At 42.5% G+C, this 22,164-nt stretch overlaps 1 protein-coding gene and 2 long non-coding RNA genes across 6 annotated transcripts in view; 2 read left to right on the forward strand and 1 right to left on the reverse strand.

Annotated features, from left to right (window-relative positions):
- The window catches only part of PLAGL1 (PLAG1 like zinc finger 1), a 69,633-nt gene extending 58,249 nt beyond the window's left edge, over nt 1-11,384 (reverse strand). For all 3 annotated transcript variants that reach the window (XM_043543073.1, XM_037893541.2, XM_043543072.1), the window contains exon 1: nt 10,943-11,384. The gene's annotated coding sequence lies outside the window, so the exon portion shown is untranslated. The remainder of the gene's footprint in view (nt 1-10,942) is intronic.
- LOC122465070 lies at nt 1,116-3,675 on the forward strand. 2 transcript variants are annotated; one of them, XR_006289637.1, is made up of 3 exons: nt 1,116-1,338; nt 1,759-1,949; nt 2,029-3,675. It is a non-coding gene; the product is annotated as an uncharacterized LOC122465070 (long non-coding RNA). The 2 variants fall into 2 exon arrangements; XR_006289636.1 differs by having other exon boundaries at nt 2,086-3,667.
- Nucleotides 9,284-22,164, forward strand: part of LOC114018602 — a 50,660-nt gene continuing 37,779 nt past the window's right edge. Inside the window, exon 1 of the long non-coding RNA XR_006289635.1 lies at nt 9,284-9,302. This is a non-coding gene — a long non-coding RNA (uncharacterized LOC114018602). The remainder of the gene's footprint in view (nt 9,303-22,164) is intronic.

Consider the following 22,164-nt stretch of genomic DNA (forward strand, 5'->3'; position numbering starts at 1 on the left):
TTTGAACTTTGACCTTGCAATAAGAGGTCACCAAAAGATCATCAGTCTTTCTTATTAGATTTCAACCAATCATGTGCCCTTTTTAGCTCCCAACTTGACATCTGATACATTCCGTATGGGCGACTGTGTCATGAAAGAAACTGGCATTTGACATTTCTATCCCTAGTCACCAAAAGGTCACTCTAATTTACAACATTCCCTCTGTGAAGTGGTCATGTTTGGTTTGAGGTCTCCAATTTGGAGAAATTAAGGTCATTTAAGGGCAACAGCTGTAGAGCATTTCATAGAATCATAGACTATCAGGGTTGGAAGGGACCTCAGGAGGTCATCTAGTCCAACTCCCTGCTCAAAGCAGGATCAATCCCCAATTTTTGCCCCAGAGCCCTAAATGGCCCCCTCAAGGATTGAACTCACAACCCAGGGTTTAGCAGGCCAATGCTCAAACCACTGAGCTATCCCTGCCCCATTTAAAAGACTTAAGCCAAGAAAATTGTCAGCAGTGAGCAAGTATGTGATGTTGACTGTTAAATCCACTCAAAGGATGGACTTCTATCAACTAGTTAATAACACGCACAGGAAACTATCCATTGTGTAATGTTTTTATATTGGCTTTCTAAAATGTTATGCGGCTACCAAACCTCCAATCTGCTGCAGATGGTTGCTTTGGAAATATGTAACTACACTGTAGAACTTACCAAGAGGAAAGCTGAAGATTGTTCCCTAACCAATTGTTACAATTGGGGATGCTGGCATGCAGTAAAGTGTGGAACCAGCTTTGGTTTTTTGGCACCTAAAAGGTAATTGAGGCTTTTAGAACTGAAGAGAGAATGTCATATCCTTCCCTCTCCTTCTTGGGCAAGGACAAAGATCATGTTAAATTTGAAGGTTTTGTGGAGAATTCCTTGTTCTTCACCCTAACAATCTTTGATAGTTACTGACTACTCTGCTACACCCTCTGATGGGGTATGTACCTCACATAGTCTGAGGAAGTGTTAATATAGGCCTGAGATGCCAATTAGGGTACAAGGTTGCACCTGGAGAGTGGGAAAGGCTTAATTAGAGATTAAGTCCAGCTGGGTTGTGACTATAAATGCAGGAAGTCTAGAACAGAAAGAGCTGTAGGGAGGAGAAGAAGAAATTCTGCATTCACTCTGTAGGATTAAAGCGGGCTTTATTCTCCTAGTCTCGCCAGGGGAAGAGCAAATGCTGAGATCCTCACCTGAGCAGAGACGGCTGGCAGAAGGCCAGGAGCAAGACAGGGAGGCCACTAGGTGGCACAGGCTCTGATGGTGCATGCACGCTGAAAGAAGCAGAATTCCAGACAGTGAGCCCTGGGAGGTATTTGCATGGGGAATAAAGTAAGGGAAACAAGACAGGGACAAAAGGTCAAGCCCAAGCAGCATGGAAATGGGTTTAAGTTTATATTTGTTGGTTTGGGATTTTGTTGGGGATTCCAGAGGAGGGCCCTGGGTGTCCTGGCCTTGAAAGTAGAGTGAACCTAGAAAAGCTGTAGGGGAGAAGTCCTGAGGAAGGCTAGGGTAGGAAAGAGTCCAGGAAGGCAGCAGCAAGCAGTTGAATGGAGCAGACCTTGGATGCTGCTCACAGATTCCCTGGACTAGAGCCCAGTGGAGTGAGAGGGTGTGGGTTCCCTTACCGGCATGAGGCTGAGGAAGGAGATAAGAATGGCTGAGAGGACTGGGTTGAGGACCTTTTGTAATGACATAACCTTTTCTTTTATTGAATTTTGTTCCCCAATAGAGGTGGGTCTAAATTGTGGACTGTCTGGAGGGCTGAGTTATGGGAAGAGAGAACGTCACAGGAAGCTTTGTCAGGGACACTAGAGAGGCAAGAGCCTGCTACACCACATTCAGCTATGAGGAGGCATTCTAGCCGTGAGTTCTCTCTCTCCAACCACTTTCATCTCCAGTATCTGCTACTATATAACAAAGGTTAGCTAGATGTTTCTATTAAAATAGTCAACAGTGAAATACTTAATCATATTTGATATTTACATTATTGCTGTTTCAGAATTCCTTTGAGAGAAATGGGAGACGGTTCAAGCTTAACTCAATGCTATTGTTCCAGGTTCTCTGCAAACTCCAGCACAGATTATTGAATGGGTTCATATTTTGAAGGTTATCTTTGCTAAAAATAAAGGGCTGAAGAATTATTATTTAATAAAAATCTGATCCTGGATCACAATTATGTTCAGGGCTTTGTGAGGATCTGCTGGTCTGGAACATGGAACTGCAAGTTCCTAGGCAGTTGCTGTGTCCACACTGCCACCTCCGTTGAAATTGAAAACAGCAGCCTATGATCCCTACAGGTTCAAACAACCTGAGATGTCCTGCCCATGGAGGTTCTTACTGGTAAAGCCTACTGTGTTTCCTGATTTCCCGAGGTCTTAAATAGTGTGCCTGGGCCAAACACCTGCAACCTGTCTGTGCAATTAGACAGATACCTGGCTTGCTGCTGAGAACAAACCTTGCTCTGCACTCCTGAGGCCTTGCCTTGCTCCTGGTATCTGGCCTACTCCTAGTCCTGGTTCCTGATCCTTGGCTCTGCTCCTGATGTCTTGCCTTCCCTCAGTTCCTGGCCCCCAGCTCCACTCCTGACTTCTTGCCGTGCCTCCGTTCCTACTTAAACTGATTCACTTGACTCTGACCTGGTGCAGCTCATCAACCTCGACTATGACTTGATCCTATGGCACAACACTGGGATGGACAGCTACTCTGGCCATCACCCTGTGGAGACTGAACTCAGACCACATTCTCATGTCTGCTCCAACCAGGCTCTGGCCTTCATCTGCTCTTCCTCCCTCCCCACAGTAGCTGGGGTCCTGACAGCTTCCAATTTTTTACTTTTAATCAATAAACATTTGATTAAATACCCCAATACAAAAAAAAGGTGTTTATCCAATGAACACCAGAAATGGTTACTTGTACCCAAAGTCTTGTCTACATGGAGCAGTAATGCAGACTATGTTTTTAAGCTAACAAATGTGTGTAAGAGCAGGACCAATTTAACTTAAATTTATTCTATAATGCTTTTTTTGTACACACAAACATTCAGAACCTGAAAACTACATTGATTTGGGAGTTGCTAGCAGTACCAAAATAGCTCCTAGGAACCAGCAGGGAGTTTTAGGCCAAGGTTTTCAAAACTGTCTAAGGGATTTTTGGAAGCTCAATTCCCATTAAAACAAAAGAGAGAGAAGCATCAAACCCCCTATGCACCTTTTGAAAGCGCTGTGTTTAAGGCAGCTGGGTTGCCTTAAAGTAGCTGGTGAAGCAGGACACAAACTGAAGAACGTGGTGGTATGTTCAAGCTCTGCTCAAATGAGGTACCAGCACTATTGATGATGCAGATGTTCAAAATCTAATATGCAAGCTCGGCTGGTCCTTTCACAGTGGGAGGGAGCAAGCTCAGATATGACTTTGGGCTGTATTAGGGTGGAGGCAGCTTAGCCCAGCTACCAGACTCATGTTATGGTGTCAGAATCTAAGCATTTATTAACAAAAAAGTATGCTTCTAGCCCTTGTGGCAGTAAACAAAAGTATGAAAACGTGAAGTAAGTATAACTAATGTCTGCCTGTGTCTGCAGCGTTCTACATGTAGACAAGCCCACAGAGTTTTCTCTCTCTCTCCACTTGAAATTCCTGGATACAGCCTGGCAATAAAATAAAATTGAAAACAAAATATTTACCTGAATTTTTTTTTTGTTATATATGTAGTTAAATTTAGTAGCTGAACTCCAGGGCTACCTGTACTGATTTCAAAGCAGACTAACCTTCCTCCTGTCTTAACTTTTCTTACTTGCTGCTTGTTATCAGGAAAATAGCAGCATCCCTGAGATAGCTTTCAAGAGATGTTTCCTGGACTACTTTTTTTTTGGTACATTTATCTACCCCTGCGAAGTTGAAAAGCAGTTTGTTTGTTTTTTGCACTAGCAAAAAAGAACCAAAAGAGTCTTTTCTATTTTAGTGACTTGACTAAACTATATTTTGTACTACACTGCCATATGCTGGAGTATGAGCGTAAGACTGCTGTCCATTTACAACTCTTGTGAAAATTAGAGGTGAATGAAATGAGGCTATTCCAAATGAGAACATCTTAATATAAATAAAACTGATGTGGGACCACTAGGGAACTATCTGATAATGTGTGCTTTAATAAATATGGGTCTGATCCCACAAACACTTCATACACAGGAGTAGTTCTAGTGAAGTCACAGATACTACTTATATCTGTAAAACTAAACATGGGGGACATGGATCAGCGTTCACGTCACACTCCCCCTCAGTACCCAGCCCAAGCTGGGGAAGCTAATGATCCAACCAGCGAACCAAATTCAATAATGAATCCTGGTCACATGCCATCTGAGGCATGTTGTGCATACACTAAGAAGAAACCGCTAAGCATGTGCATAAGTGTTTGCAGGATTGGGGGCCGATATCTACCACTGCAAAGAATTTGAGAGTGATTGTCTTTTTTTTTTTTTTTTTTTTTTTAAATGGAGGGTTGAATTCTGACCCCTATTGCTATCTATAACCACTTTGGTGGTGTAAAGATGTCACAAAAGGCTGGGGGTGAATTCTCACTTCCCCTCGAATAGGCCCTGGTGTAGAGGGTGGGCTGGAATGCGTGTGTTTGTGCTTGGAGAATTCAGGACTACAGAGAAAATTATTGAATTCAAAGAGAGCTAAAGATTATCTTTAGTTAGGAAGAATGAATCAGTGCCCTATTGGTGGGTTAGTGTGTGTTTTTGAAAAATAAGGTGCATGTGAAACATCTCCCCAATAAAAATGTTAGTTTATAAATAGGTAATACAGAGAGGACATATTAACCTTCCATCACTGATTTTAAAATACTCAACCTCTGTATTATTTAAAAGTACACAGTTATTATGTGGGTTCTATGGACACTCTACCTGGTCAAACTCTGAGGTTGAATTAGATCGGGGTTCTAAATTATTTTTTTTGTTAAGGTTCAAATTTCTTGGCCAAGATATAGTCAAGATCCAGACTCCAGAGAAAATAATTTTAAAAAAACAATAATAAGTAAATAAAAGATTTTGGGGTCCATTCAAGAGCATTTGCCAATCTGGATTTAGCCCACAGTCCGCCTGTTGACTACCCCAGGATTAGATGACCTGCTGTACTTAAAAATCTATTTGGAATACCCTTCCCTTCTCATCTTTCCTGTCAGTTGTGGCCCTAAGTTTATTTTATATATTTCGATATATTTATTTATATATATAGTCTAGAAGAACTAGTTCTGGTTTAAAAGCTAGAGCGAGACCATTCAGAAACTGAAACTACTAATATGGCAACTGACTTATTAAGTGGAGTTTCATGACAGAAGCGTTCTCTGGGATCTACAGTGGCTTCCAATAGGTTTTCAAGTGGAATTCTAGCAGCCTAAATCAAGATGCAAGACAAGTGACTGTAGCCATTTACAACAGTGCAAAGTAGGTGTTAAATGCTGTCATTCTGACTTGATAGCATTGCACACTCACTTTACAAATGGTGCAAGTGACTACACAAGCACTGGAGTAACTGAAAATCAGGCGCAAAGTGTTATTAACTTTGCAACTAAATGAGTTGGGACTTGGAGTTTGTCTTCACATATGCTGGTGCAGCTTCGCCGCTGCACTTCTTTAGTGAAGACACAACTACGCCCATGGGAGAGCTTCTCCTGTCAGAACAGTTAATCTGCCTCTGCGAGAGGTGGTGGCTATGTCTACACCACAGACATAGTGCTGTCTACACCAGGGGCTAGCTTAGTATAATTATGTCAATCAAGGGTGCAGATTTTTCACACCCCAAGTGACATAGTTATACTGATATAAGTGTGTAGTGTAGATTTGGTTACTTGTGAGAATATCTCTCTCCATGAGCCAAAGTTCCACAGCAGAGACTCTTCAGCTGGGGCTCCCACACTACAAATGTAGAGCAGCTTTCTGAGTGGGTTCTTCAGCTGTGGAACTTGCTCCTCCCTCATTTGGTCAGAGCCTGGATGTCAGCTTTTTGGTTATGCTGTGAAACACATTGTTTTCTCTCCGCCCCTCTCCCTCCCAGGTGTTTGACATGAGGTGGGCTGAATGGTTTTGGGTTTACTAATGTGGATGTGCGTGTGTGTCAAGGTGAGATGCAGTCTTGTATATTGTGCTATGTATTTTTTAATTTAAGTAATGGGTACCCAAAGCATAGGATGGATATCTATAAAGTCTTTTATAAATCTAAATAAAATATTCATCCTGTGAAACAGTGGTTTATATTAACTCTCCCACACTAAAAATAGTAATAATTTATACTTATAGTGTCTTCCACCAAATGATTTCAAAGCACTCTACAAAAGTTATTTGCATTATTTGCCCCCTTTGCAAATGGAGAAATTGAGATACACAGGTTATATACCCAGGGCATGCAGGAAGGAGCAGTATTTGGACTAGTAGTTAGGTCTCCTGACTGCACCTTCCCAGAAAAGTTAACTTTTTGTTTACTGTCTTTATAACAGAGCTTAAATTCTAACTGAATAGTTTTAAAAAAACCCAGAATATCATGAGGCAAATTCTCCCCTAATATATGTGCACAGGGCTCCCTTAGAAGTCAATGAGAGCCAAAGACATTCAGGATCAAAACTGACTCCACTATCTGAAGTGAGATGTTTGTCCCGATGCAGTATTTGTATAGAAGGATAATTCCACATTCCTTAAATTGTAGTATGGCTGCTTTAGTCAATGCAAATGTTTTGAGTGGTGGTTGCAATAGTTGGCCCCCAGAGGGGTTTTTTTAAGGAAAACATAAAGCTCCCATGTCGAAACATGAAATTTCACTCTGCATAAATCCTATAGAATGTGTCAAAACACAGTTAGCTACTTCACATCTACAGTTATAAGACTCTCTTACAACACATTTACCATGGCAAAATATAAACTGGCAAGAACTAGGTATAGATGAACATCAAAAAAAATGCTGTAGCCTTTTTGTTCATAAAGTCAGTAGAAGTTGTATTGGGCCCAAACATATCAGCCCATCCTCGGGCTTTTGTAAAAAGCAAAGAAGAAAGACAAGTGGAAAAACCTGGCTTGAGGCTGGATTTGCATTCCACTGAGGGCAGAGGTTGAGGCTTGTGGATAAAAACATTTGGAGAAGAAAAAAAATCTTTTGGAGGCAGATGCATGTGCAGTAAATTGCTTTCCTGTTACTCAATGCAGTTTTCCGTGCCTCAGAAGGCACTTGTGATTACACAGAAAGTGGTACTGCTTCCTGGAAAAGGAAGGAGGCTGGATATGTCCCTAGCTCCACAACACTTAATGGCGCTCCAGGACCCTGGTAAGGGTATATCACATATAACATGAAGGTATCTCACACTGTGTCCTCCATACCTGTTAACTGCCCCCAAGTTTTGAAGCACATCATTTGTTTTAGCCCTAATGTTACCTATGTTCTACACCAGTGGTTCTCCACCAGGTACGCAGAGATCTTCCAGGGAGTACATCAACTCATCTAGATATTTGCTTAGTTTTACAACAGGCTATACATAAAAAACACCAGCCAAGTCAGTACAAACTAAAATTTCATATGACTTGTTTATACTGCTCTATATACTACACTGAAATGTAAGTACAGTATTTATATTCCAATTGTTTTATTTTATAATTATATGGTAAAATTAGAAAGTAATCCATTTTTCAGTAATAATGTGCTATGACACTTGTATTTTTATGTCTGATTTTGTAAGCAAGTAGCTTTTTAAGTGAGGTGAAACTTGGGGGTATACAAGTCAAATCAGACTCCTGAAAGGGGTACAGTAGTCTGCAAAGATTGAGAACCACTGTTCTACACCAATGTATAGCGTCCCCTACTTTTTAATGTTGAAAAATATTTACATAAGAAATATGAAATCATTAACTGAAGTTACAGAAAGTTATTTACATGGAAGGAAGGAATCACCCAGTATTCTAAATTTCCTGCATGAATAATTCTTGTCTTTTTCATACACTGCATCCCCCATTTGGACCTTTGTAGGTTTCGAGGAATGTCACTTTGTCCAATCCTTTGTATTTCTTTATTCTGATAGTGGGCATATGTTGTTCTTCCCCTCTGCATCCCCTGCCCCTCACTCTGAAACTTGATCTGATTGTGCAGCTCTTTACTCATTTCAAGACTGACAAGAAGGAAATGCCTGTGCATGTAAAAATCAAAATCACCACCCCTTACGCACACCTTGCAGTCCCTTCCCACCTCTCACTTCATTCAACAAGGGAGAATCTACTTTCCCAGAATAAGAAAAGGAGTACTTGTGGCACCTTAGAGACTAACCAATTTATTTGAGCATGAGCTTTCGTGAGCTACAGCTCACTTCATCGGATGCATACTGTGGAAACTGCAGAAGACATTATATACACAGAGACCATGAAACAATACCTCCTCCCACCCCACTCTCCTGCTGGTAATAGCTTATCTAAAGTGATCATCAAGTTGGGCCATTTCCAGCACAAATCCAGGTTTTCTCACCCTCCGCCCCCCCCCCCCCCCCACACACACACAAACTCACTCTCCTGCTGGTAATAGCCCATCCAAAGTGACCACTCTCTTCACAATGTGTATGATAATCAAGGTGGGCCATTTCCTGCACAAATTCAGGTTCTCTCACCCCCTCACCCCCCTCCAAAAACCACACACACAAACTCACTCTCCTGCTGGTAATAGCTTATCCAAAGTGACCACTCTCCCTACAATGTGCATGATAATCAAGGTGGGCCATTTCCAGCACAAATCCAGGTTCTCTCACCCCCCCACCCCCATACACACACAAACTCACTCGCCTGCTGGTAATAGCTCATCCAAACTGACCACTCTCCCCACAATGTGCATGACAATCAAGGTGGGCCATTTCCAGCATAAATCCAAGTTTAACCAGAACATCAGGGGAGGGGGGGGGGTAGGAAAAAACAAGGGGAAATAGGCTACCTTGCATAATGACTTAGCCACTCCCAGTCTCTATTTAAGCCTAAATTAATAGTATCCAATTTGCAAATGAATTCCAATTCAGCAGTTTCTCGCTGGAGTCTGGATTTGAAGTTTTTTTGTTGTAAGATAGCGACCTTCATGTCTGTGATTGCGTGACGAGAGAGATTGAAGTGTTCTCCGACTGGTTTATGAATGTTATAATTCTTGACATCTGATTTGTGTCCATTTATTCTTTTACGTAGAGACTGTCCAGTTTGACCAATGTACATGGCAGAGGGGCATTGCTGGCACATGATGGCATATATCACATTGGTGGATGTGCAGGTGAACGAGCCTCTGATAGTGTGGCTGATGTTATTAGGCCCTGTGATGGTGTCCCCTGAATAGATATGTGGGCACAGTTGGCAACGGGCTTTGTTGCAAGGATAGATTCCTGGGTTAGTGGTTCTGTTGTGTGGTATACTTTGCAGGAGAAGAAAAATCATTTTGTACATCATTGTTCTCAGTCCAGTTCAATACACAATACTTTACAAATGACAGCAGCAGCTTCCTCTTTAGCCCAAGAAGGTGGCAATAGAGAAGGGGGTGGAGCAAATAAAGTCTCAGGGAGAGCAATAACAAACAGAATTATCACGTTTCCTTTAAACCGGTGAGGATAACAGGTTGCTGACACTAAAGCATCTTTTCCCTCCTGCACTCAGAGTAAGTTGCTAACTATGTAGCAATAAACATGCTGTCACTCATATGCATCTCACAAGGCCCCAAGGGTACGCCTACAGTGCAATAAAACACTTGTGGCTGGCTGTGTCGACTGATGGGCTCAGGCTGCAGGACTATAAAATTGCAGTGTAGTTGCTCAAACTGGAACCCTGATGGGGTTGAGAGCCTGGGCTCCAGCCCAAGTCCAGATATATACAGTGCAATTTTATAGCCCCGTAGCCCAAGACTCACGAGCCTGAGTCAACCGACAGTGGGCATGCCCTGGGTGTTTTATTGCTGTGTAGACAAACCCTAAAGCCTATATGTCTACACTGCAGTGTAAGCACCAGGTTTGAACTCAGGCTCAAGCGTAACCCCTCTTTCGTCCACACACAAATAATGCTGACCCAGAGCCTAGGGTTGCCAACCCTCCAGGATTGTCCTAGAGTCTCTAAGAATTAAAGGTAAAGTCATGTGATGAAACCTCCAGGAATTCATCCAACTGAAGTTGACAACCCTACCAGGATCCCAGGAGTTCATGGAGGAGTGAGGGGAGGCAAGCCGGGACACTTCAAGCCTTATTGCTTTGTACTGTAGATGCAGCCCTATTGGCCTCACCAAAAGTATCCCATAGATCATCATTCTTTGTCCTGGGGACAGTCAAGTGTTCCCACACCGCACCATGCACAAAGGACTAGAGCAGCCCCATTTTGGGAGAGCGCTAGGAAGCCTGGGATAGGGGTGGTTGAACTCAGGCCCCCATAATGCAGTGCAGATGTTGGCGCTGCCGGTTGGGACCAAGGATTCAACAAGTCCTAACCTGGGGTTACAAATGAGTGTAGACACTCAAGCCCTAGGCTAACAAACCCAGGGTCTGCTAACTCCAGTTCTACTAACCCTGGCCTGGCACTACAGCCTAGACATAAGGCTCCCAAATCCCTATGCGGCTCCCAGTCTTGCCGCCTGACCATTTAGCCTGTAAACTCCTCGGGAAAGGCAGGGAGAGTGTCCTGGATACCCGGTAACAACACATGGGGGAGGGGGGAGCAGGGGCGAGGAAATCTCTTTGCCCCCGCGAGCATGGGGAGCAGGGACAAGGGCTCCCCAGCTCCAGCAACGTGGGAGAGTCTCACACTCTGCCCCCAGCCCAGGCAGCCCCTTCAGGGGAGCGGGAGGGCAGCGCCCCCGCTCGGCTCACCTGGCGCTGGCCCGCAAACACCCGCCTCACCCAGCCCCCAGGCTCCCCAGCAGCGGCTGCCACTCACCCGCAACTCTCGCTCATCTCCCGGCTCGGCTGGGGCCGGCCGCCCGCTCCAAGCGCTGGGGCTGCGCCGCCGCCGCCTCCCCTGCCCTGCCCTGGACTAGCGCGCGGTGCAAATCCGGGGGAAGGCTGCGGCGGGGAGCTCAGCTGCGGGCGGGCGCCGAGACAGCGGCGGCGGGCGGGGGACTTGCCCAGGCACGGTGGGCGGGCGCCCCTGCGTTGTATGGCCGCTCGGCCGGCCGGCCCTGCCCCCGCCTCCCGCTGTCTGCCCGGGCGGAGCAGCCCGCGCTCTGCGCGCAGGACAAGCCGCGGGCCTGGTTCGGGGGCGAGGTGGGTGGCGAAGCAGCCGGGGGGTGAATCGGTTCTGCCTCCCCGCGGTGTAACTGCGGAGTCACTTCCTGGCGGAGCCGGAGTGAGTGAGTGCGGGCGGACGCTGGCCGGCCCCGGGAGAGGGACGCGCCTGGAGCACAGCGCTACAAAGCCCCATGGTGCTTTTCCAAACCAACACATGCTTAGCTTTGGGCCAGCGAGCAGCCCCGCTGAAGTCCTGGTGCAAAGCTGGGTAGGTGTTGGCAGGATCGGGGCCTCAGACTATTGACACAACGGTGGTTACTGCTGGTCTACAGCTCTAGCTGGCCCCAGCCCTAGTTCTTCAGTGCCTCTTGTTTGAACTCCAAAATTACCCATGTGGTTTCACCAACTTCAACATTATGAGATTGGCTTTGATTTTGAAAGAATCATTAGATTTAAGAAATAACTACAGGATTCTTTTCCATTTGACTTTTGATATTGGAGGTTTTTCCAACTTTTCTCTGCAGGCTAGAAACTGACTTTATTTGGAAAGGACATCTGAGAGACGGAGCTCCAGCACTTGGGAACTTTAAGAAAACCTCCGAAATCACTAGACATGATAAAATTGCCGGAATTGGTGATGTAGCCTATATTCACCACAAACATTCTTATTGCAGAAAATGATTTAACAATTCAAAATCATGAAAATGGGATTATAGAAGGGGTTCTTTGCACTGAAGGAAGGAATCACACAACATTTTAAGTTTCCTTAATTAATCATTTTTGTGTCCCTTATTTTGGGTCTTTGTCATACATTATGGCCCAGCTTTGGGCCTTGGCTGGTTAAGAGTTATTATTACAATATTAACCTTGATCTATATAAAATCTTCAAATTCTATATACATAAACAGGGCTTCAGGCAATTATAGGTATTTTAAGCACTGTATTCATAAAAGAATCATAGAAGATTAGGGTTGGAAGAGACCTCAGGAGGTCATCTAGTCCAACCCCCTGCTCAAAGCAGGACCAACACCACCTAGGGTGTTGTCTACCCCTGCTTGAAACAGATCTACATTATACCATGATTAAAATGGTGGCACCTGGTCTACTAATGCTCCCACACATTTAAACAAGTTCTTTGTGGTTCTCTGTAACCTGTTGCGCTCTGTACCCTTCAAAATACCATACTAAAATGAAATGTTTAAAATGCAAATAATTTTACTTCTCAATATGGGATCCAATAATGCTTCCCACTGAGCCACATTTTGCCATCAGTTGATTTTTAATGGTAAATTTTGTCTGAGTAGGGATTGCAGGATCAAATTAAGTCCCATTGCAGCAATTTCTTTACACTTCTCTCTCTCTCTCTCTCTCATACAATTTCAGCCCCATGCTTACATCTACATTTTCTGTCAGTTAGGGTGAGAGAAACCGCCATGCCACAATATCGAAAAAACAAATATTTTAACCACTTAAACCTTGATTTTCATTTATGATTGCCAATGGCATATTATCCTATAGTAGGCAGCTGTAAAAAGCAACATGATTATTTTCAAACCATTTTCCTATCCAAAATATTCTGAATTATTTTCAGCTCAAATGATCAATTTAATCTTTGTCTCAGGAAGATCTTTAGTGGCACAATCCTGCAGTGTTTTGGGTAAGCAAAGCTCCCACTGAGATTTAAGTTATTTACTCTAGTTTCAAAACAAGACTACAAGAAACTCATTGTAGTATTTCTCAAATTCTTATTTCTAAAATCCATCTTTTCATGTGAGACTTAGCTATTTCTATTAATCTTATGCCAGTGTGCCTTTTTATGTGTTCAAGGTGATGGACTGCGAATCTAGGAAAAGTTTAAAACTACTTAAAACTCCATTTTTAATTTCTCATAGTTTGCCTTGCCATTTATGCAGCTTACCAAAGATATTTATATTTTAATGTTTAGTTCCTCAACAGTTGTCACCTGCTGTAATTGAAACTTCTGATAAGAGCATGAGAATGGCCATACTAGGTCAGACCAAAGTTCCATCCAGCCTAGTATCCTGTCTACCAACAGTGGTCAATGCCAGATGCCCCAGAGGTAATGATGTAGTGATCTCTCTCCTGCCATCCATCTCCACCCTCTGACAAACAGAGGCTAGGGACACCATTCCTTACCCATCCTTGCTAATAGCCATTAATGGACTTAACGTCCATGAATTTATCCAGTTCTCTCTTAAACCCTGTTATAGTCCTAGCCTTCACAACCACATCAGGCAAAGAGATCCACAGGTTGACTGTGTGCTGAGTGAAGAAGAACTATCTTTTATTTGTTTTAAACCTGCTACCCATTAATTTCATTTGGTGGCGCATAGTTCTTATATTATGAGAACAAGTAAATAACTTTTCCTTATTCACTTTCTCCACACCACTCATGATTTCATATACCTCTATCATATCCCCCCTTAGTCTCCTCTTTTCCAAGCTGAAAAGTTCTAGCCTCTTTAATCTCTTCTCATATGGGACCCGTTCCAAACCCCTAATCATTTTAGTTGCCCTTTTCTGAACCTTTTCTAATGCCGTATATCTTTTTTGAGATGAGGGGACTACATCTGTATGCAGTATTCAAGATGTGGGTGTACCATGGATTTATATAAGTGCAATGAGATATTCTCCATCTTATTCTCTATCCCTTTTTTAATGATTCCTAACATCCCGTTTGTTTTTTTGACTGCCACTGCACACTGCGTGGACGTCTTCAGAGAACTATCCACAATGACTCCAAGATCTTTCTCCTGATTAGTTGTAGCTAAATTAGCCCCCATCATATTGTATGTATAGTTGGCGTTATTTTTTCCAATGTGTATTACTTTACATTTATCCCCATTAAATTTCATTTGCCATTTTGTTGCCCAATCACTTAGTTTTATGAGATCTTTATGAAGTTCTTCACAGTCTGCTTTGGTCTTAACTATCTTGAGCAGTTTAGTATCATCTGCAAACTTTGCCACCTCACTGTTTACCCCTTTCTCCAGATCATTTATGAATAAATTGAATAGGATTGGTCCTAGGACTGACCCTTGGGGAACACCACTAGGCACCCCTCTCCATTCTGAAAATTTACTATTTATTCCTACCCTTTGTTCCCTATCTTTTAACCAGTGCTCAATCCCATAAAAGGCTCTTCCCTCTTATCCCATGACAACTTAATTTACATAAGAGCCTTTGGTGAGGGACCTTGTCGAAGGCTTTCTGTAAATCTAAGTACACTATGTCCACTGGATCCCCCTTGTCCACATGTTTGTTGACCCCCTCAAAGAACTCTAGTAAGACATGATCTCCCTTTACAGAAACCATGTTGACTTTTGCCCAACAATTTATGTTCTTCTATGTGTCTGACAATTTTATTCTTTACTATTGTTTCAACTATTTTGCCCAGTACTGACGTTAGACTTACCAGTCTGTAATTGCCAGGATCACCTCTCGAGCCCTTCTTAAATATTGGCGTTACGTTAGCTATCTTCCAGTCATTGGGTACAGTAGCTGATTTAAAGGACAGATTACAAATTTACAGTTAATAGTTCCGCAATTTCACATTTGAGTTCTTTCAGAACTCTTGGGTGAATGTCATCTTGTCCCGGTGACTTGTTACTGTTAAGTTTCTCAATTAATTCCAAAACCTCCTCGAGTGACACTTCAATTTGTGACAATTCCTCAGATCTTTCACCTACAAAAGACGGCTCAGGTTTGGGAATCTCCCTAACATCCTCAGCCGTGAAGACTGAAGCGAAGAATTCATTTAGTTTCTTTCCTTTTGTATCTCGATCGTCCAGGGGCCCCACTGGTTGTTTAGCAGGCTTTCTGCTTCTGATGTACTTAAAAAACATTTTATTATTATCTTTTGAGTTTTTGGCTAACTGTTCTTCAAACTCCTTTTTGGCTTTTCTTATTACATTTTTACATTTAATTTGGCAGTGTTTATGCTCCTTTCTATTTACTTCACTAGAATTTGACTTCCACTTTTTAAAAGATGCCTTTTTATCTCTCACTGCTTCTTTTCCATGGTTGTTAAGCCACGGTGGCTCTTTTTTAGTTCTTAGTGTGTTTTTTAATTTGGGGTATACATTTAAGTTGAGCTTCTATTATGGTGTCTTTGAAAAGTGTCCATGCAGCTTGCAGGGATTTCACTCTAGTCACTGTACCTTTTAATTTCTGTTTAACTAACCTCCTCATTTTTGCATAGTTCCCCTTTCTGAAATTAAATGCCACAGTGTTGGACTGTTGAGGTGTTCTTCCCACCACAGGAATGTTAAATGTTATTATATTATGGTCACTATTTCCAAGCGGTTCTGTTATAGTTACCTCTTGGACCAGATCCTGCGCTCCATGTGGGTTCCTGTACCAGCTGCTCCAAGAAGCAGTCATTTAAAGTATCAAGAAATTTTGTCTCTGCATTTCGTCCTGAGGTGACATGTACCCAGTCAATATGGGGATAATTGAAATCCCCCACTATTATTGAGTTTTTTATGTTGATAGCCTCTCTAATCTCCCTTAGCATTTCATTGTCACTATCACTATCCTGGTCAGGTGGTCGATAATAGATCCCTACTGTTATATTCTTATTAGAGCAGGGAATTACTATCCATAGAGATTCTATGGAACATGTGGATTCATTTAAGATTTTTATTTCATTTGATTCTATATTTTCTGTCACTCCCTCCGCCCCGCATGACCTGTTCTGTCTTTCCGATATATTTTGTACCCCGGAATGATTGTGTCCCATTGATTGTCCTCACTCCACCAGTTTTCTGTGATGCCTATTATATCAATATCCTCCTTTAACACGAGGCACTCTAGTACACCCATCTTATTATTTAGACCTCTAGCATTTCTGTGCAAGCACTTTAAAAACTTGTCACTGCTTATTTTTTCTGCCCTTTTCTGACGTGTCAGATTCATTATGTGAATGTTTCTTATCTGATCTGGCCCATATTTTATCCTCTTCCATCCCCTCCTCCTGACTAAAATCTAGAGAATCTCTATCAATAGACTCTCCTCTAAGAGAAGTCTCTGTCCAATCCATGTGCGCCTCTGCAGCAATCGGCTTTCCCCCATCTCTTAGTTTAACAACTGCTCTGCAACTTTTTTAATGTGAAGTGCCAGCAGTCTGGATCCACTTTGCGTTAGGTGGAGCCCATCCTTCCTGTATAGGCTCCCGAAAAGTTTTCCCAGTTCCTAATAAATCGAAACCCCTCCTCTACACCATTGTCTCATCCACGCATTGAGACTCTGAAGACTCTGCCTGCCTACCTGGCCCTGTGCATGGAACTGGAAGCATTTCTGAGAATGCCAACATAGAGGTCCTGGATTTCAGTCTCTTTCCTAGCAGCCTAAATTTGGCCTCCAGGACGTCTCTCCTACCCTTCCTTACATGTACACGACCACTGGCTCCTCCCCAGCACTACACTTAAGTCTATCTAGATGCCTTGAGAGATCCGCAACCTTTGCACCAGGCAGGCAATTCACCATATGTTTCTAATGATCTAGTCTCCCATTACTAACACCTGCCTTTTCCTAATGACTGGAGTTCCCTCCTCCAGAGAGGTAACCTCGGTGTGAGACGATACCCCAACATCAGCTGGAAGGAGGGTCCCAACTATGGGAAGGTTTCCCTCTGTTCCCATTGACTGCTCTCCTTCTCTGGGCCTTTCATCCTCCTTAATGGCGCAGGGGCTGCCTGACCAGAGGTGGGACAAATCTACAGTGTCCCAGAAAGCCTCATCAACATACCTCTCTGCCTCCCTTAGCTCCTCCAGTTCTGCCACCCTGGCCTCCAAAGCCCGTACACAGTCTCTGAGGGCCAGGAGCTCCTTGCACCAAATGCACACATACACCACCCACCCACAGGGCAGGTAATCATAGAGGCCACACTGAGTGCAATAAACAGGTTAGCCCCCACTCTGCTGCTGGGCTTCTGCCTGCATTTCTCCTACAACTACCTAGGTTAATGATAGGGTTTTTGTTTAAATCAAGACATTTTGATTATAGTTTAGTTTAAAGATTTTAGAGAATGGCAAGTGTACCTCGCCCCCTTTCAAAACTCCCTGTTAGTGGTCCCTGGTCGCTTGCTCACTGCTTTATAAAGCCCTGGCCTTCTTGATTGCCCCACCCCCTGACTAAGGCTCAGCCAATGAACAGAAGCTTCTAGATTTCAAACCTTGTTTAGAAGCTCACAGCTTCCAACTGCCGGCCACAGCACACGGTCCTTCAGACAAACAAACAAACAGACAGACAGACAAACACAAGCTCAGCACACAGCAAGTAACCCCCAAACACAAACAAACACTACTTACCTCAAGTCACAATTGTGATGAATTTTCATATCACAGTAATTTTCCTGGCAACAGACTAATCTAAATTCAGGATTTAAGGATCAAACAGAGAAAGAGATGAAGAGAAGTTGGTTGTGAAAGGAAATAATAATAGCACTGTGAATATCTAAATTACTGTCAATTTCTTCTTTCATCAAATATGCCATGGAATGAAAGTCTCTTTTTGAAACATTGCCAGGAAAAGTAATTAGTTCCTGTTACTGCTGGTCCAGAGGTATTTTGCTGAACTCCTGCTGTGCAGGCTAATCCTAATTTTGTAGAGAAAATGGATTTTCCCCCTGATCTTTGAAAGTCATGCAACACTGCTTTAACGTTGTCCATTACCCAGTACCTAATTCCATTCACCATACAGTATTGCAATCAAGTGCTGGACCATGTATCAAAGGGAATCCACTGAAAATGCTCACAGTGGCCCCAAACATTTAACTAAAGTGATGAGGTTAAAGTAAGGAGAATTTGGAGAATGTCAGAGGAGTGCAGCTTCCTGTGCTAAAATGAGAGGGGAGGTTTTCCTCCTCAGCCTGGTTTGGGTAAACAGGGCTCCTCCACAGCTCCCCCTCTTCCTTGGATGGGGCAGAAAGAGCTGCCCGTCATTGTTAAATCTACTTTAACAACTGTTAAGATGCATGTTCTTTCCTAACTTCATGGGAAGAGGGTAGTATTGATGAAGTAATGGCAAAATTCTGGCACAGAGAAAATTCTGTCCCTAGCTAATGAATGGCTGGAAGGTCAATCAACCAGGAAATAATTTTAAAGCCAAGGAACCATAATCCAAAGTTGCAATGTGTGGTGGTGGCGTTTTGGGGGAATTGTTGGGGTTGGATTCCCTTTTTTCCCTGTGGGTAGGCAGTACCATCAATGAGAGCAATAGATGTAATCATTTGTATGTATATGTTCTATTAACCGTTTATAACTCTCTTCTTTTATTAATACATTTTTAGGTAGGTTACTAAGGATTGGCTGACTGTGATATTTGGGTAAGATCTGAGATTCATATTGACCTGGGGGTATGCGTCTGATCCTTTGGGATTAGAAAGAATCTCACATATGGTGACATAGGTTTTCAATAACCTTTCACTATACTAGATTGGGTTGTCTGGATGAGAGCCAAGGGCTGGAACACCTAAAGAGGACTGTGTTTGGCTTCCAGTTAACCAGTGTGGTGCTGCAGAAGCTCTTTTGTTACTGGTATGGTGAATCTAGTTATAGAATAAACCACCAGTTTGGGGGGGATTGTCTGCGCTATTTCTTGCAGTCTGCTCTGAGTGTGGCATTCTCAGTGTTGCCCATCCCAGGCACCTGGTCACAATATTATCTCTGTATTTGGCACTGATGTGACATCTGCAGGAATATTGTATCCAGTTCTGGTGTCCACCATTCAATAAGGATGTTGATAAATTGGAGAGGGTGCTTAGAGGAGCCATGAGAATGATTAAAGGATCGTAAAACATGCCTTATAGTGATAGACTCAAGGAGATCATTTTATTTATCAAAGAGAAGGTGAAGGGGTGACTTGATGACTACCAGTAAGTACCTACCTGGGGAACTGAAATTTTATAATGAAGGTCTTTTCATTCAAAAAGGCAAAGTCATTACAAGATCCAATGTCAGGAAGAAGCGACATAGTAGTAATTGGGGTATTTAATGCACTGGATGAGGGACACCACGTGGATCTTAAAAGATGCGTTAGTGAGAGGGAGGTATTGATCACTGTAGTAGTGGATATATGTCTATAGGTTTTGTGTCTGTTGTTCTGGCAGGGTCTGGGGCTGCTCTGAGTTGGTGTTCTGTGAGGCGCTTGTGTCTGATGATGTTGGGCATTGTTTGAAGGCCAGAAGAGGGGGCTGGGAAGGATTTATTTCAGGATACAGTCTCCATCAAATATGGGTTATAATTATTTATGGATTCCGTATGGATTCCTATGTGGAATAGTAGGTGACAGCTAGAGGTGTGCATTGGAGGATGTGTGGGGGGCTTTTGGTTCATTTGTTCTTTGTTTTGAAGAAGGTTCTCTTAGGGGTATTTAGGTGGCCTGTCCCATGATGCGATCTACTTCTCTGGTGGAGTGTCCTTATTTGGTGAAAGCGGTTTTACATTTGTTAAGATGTGTATCTTGGACTTTCTTCTCTGAGCACATTCTGTGGTATCTGAGGGCCTGACTATAAATAAAAGATTTTTTTGGTGTGTGTGGGATGGTTACTCGATCTGTGAGGGTAGGTGTTGTGATCTGTGGGTTTTTTGTATATAGTTGTCTGTAGGGTTCCATGGTTGAAACTGGAAGATTGTGGTGTCCAGGAAGCTGATGCTGGTGCGGGAGTATTCTAGAGAGCATTTGATGGTTGGGTGGTAGTGGGTGAAGTTGTGGTGGAAATCTATGAGGGAGTTTAGGTCGCTCATCCAGAACATGAAAATATTGCTGTATCTCGGGTTTATCATTGGTTTTGTGGTGCATTTTTCCAGAAATTCTTCCTCAGGTGGCCCGTGAAGAGATTGGCATAGTGGGGAGACATCGTAGTACCTATGGCTGTTCCCATGGTTTGGACAAAGTGCTTGTTATTGAATATAAAATAAAATTGTTATGGATGAGAATGAAATGAATGAGTTTAGCCATGTGTTTGGGGGGTGGGGGGAAATATCTGAGCACTGTCCAGGCTGAATAAAAACCAATGTTGTTGTTTTTTTAAATAAAAAAAATCAGATTTTTTATTTAAATTGGATTTTTTTTATAAAATGATTTTGAGGAAAAACCCTATCTAAAGATAGTTTTAATTAAGATATCTCATCATGGAATAGGGATTATAAATTCTAATTTTATAGTATGAGACAATATATTCATGTAATGTTTAAGAAAAGTTTTGTAAATGAGTTCCAGTAGTTCATGGATTAGGGACCCAATTTTATGAGGTTCCAGGGGCTTCTGTATAGATTCTTTAGGTTAATCTTTCTATCTACCCAATGGGACTCAGTGCTCAGTCTAGAAGATACCATCAGAAATGCTTAGTTTTTGCAGTTCTCAAACTGTGAATTTGTGTCTCCAGAGAGAACATGCTTGTTAACAGCAAAAATGTTTTAAAATAAAATAAAATAAATAAATATAGAGGTGGGAAATAATAGACCTCAACCCTATTGTCCCTCTGCAAATTTGTGTACACAGAGTCAATCCCTTACCTCTCTTTAAAAGTGCAAAGTTTCAAAAAGCTCAATGCATAGAAGATTGTTGGGGGCAAAATAGATCTGGACAAGGAGAAGAAGTCTGGAGATAAATGTGAGAAGGGAGGGACAGGCCATAGAAACAAAAGCGAAACTGTTTGAGCAGCATATTCTAGAAGTCTTGAGGTCTTTCTGAGTGTAGCCTTCATTGATTTGAGATCTACCATACCATTCTCTCACTCGAAGGGAAAACCTGTAATGGCAGCAGGCCGTAAAAGAGACCCAGTTTGGGAATATTTTAATGAAGTTCCTCCACCTGTGGGTAAGACAGGCATGCATTCAAAATGCAAACAGTGCAACAAAGAAATGCAAGACCTGGTTGCCCGAATGAAACATCTTCATGAGAAGTGTTCCTTCTCAGGAGGAAGCCACATTGAAGATCATGAAAGGAACATATCTGAATAATGCAGAATCTTCAGGTTGGTACACTTTTATTTCATACTTCTTTCTTAAGGACTGCCTGTCTTCCTTCTACTATTCTTGAATTCTCATGTTTGAGCAAAAAATATAGTTGTTAATCTGTGGTACTATCATTTTAGATGCAGTTGTGATAAATTTCAGAGTAACAGCCGTGTTAGTCTGTATTCGCAAAAAGAAAAGGAGGACTTGTGGCACCTTAGAGACTAACCAATTTATTTGAGCATAAGCTTTCATGAGCTACAGCTCACTTCATCGGATGCATACTATGGAAAATACAGAAGATGTTTTTATACACACAAACCATGAAAAAATGGGTGTTTATCACTACAAAAGGTTTTCTCTACCCCCACCCCACTCTCCTGCTGGTAATAGCTTATGTAAAGTGATCACTCTCCTTACAATGTGTATGATAATCAAGGTGGGCCATTTCCAGAGTGATTTCCATTTCCAAGCTTATGCTCAAATAAATTGATTAGTCTCTAAGGTGCCACAAGTACTCCTTTTCTTTTTACCAACAGGAGAGTGGGTTTGTGTGGGGGGGGTGGGGAGAAAACCTGGATTTTTGCTGGAAATGCCCCACCTTGATTATCATACACATTGTAAGGAGAGTGATCACTTTACATAAGCTATTACCAGCAGGAGAGTGGGGTGGGGGGAGAGAAAACCTTTTGTAGTGATAAACACCCATTTTTTCATGGTTTGTGCGTATAAAAACATCTTCTGTATTTTCCACAGTATGCATCCGATGAAGTGAGCTGTAGCTCATAAAAGCTTATGCTCAAATAAATTGGTTAGTCTCTAAGGTGCCACAAGTACTCCTTTTCTAGTTGTGATAAAAAATAAATAGCTGAAATAGGCAGATTTTCCTTTTACAATTTCACCTTTAAAGTCGTACTGACTGTCAGTGAATGCAATGAGTAATGCTAAATGA

Source organism: Chelonia mydas, chromosome 3, assembly GCF_015237465.2.
Source record: "Chelonia mydas isolate rCheMyd1 chromosome 3, rCheMyd1.pri.v2, whole genome shotgun sequence".
Taxonomy (NCBI): Eukaryota; Metazoa; Chordata; order Testudines; family Cheloniidae; genus Chelonia; species Chelonia mydas.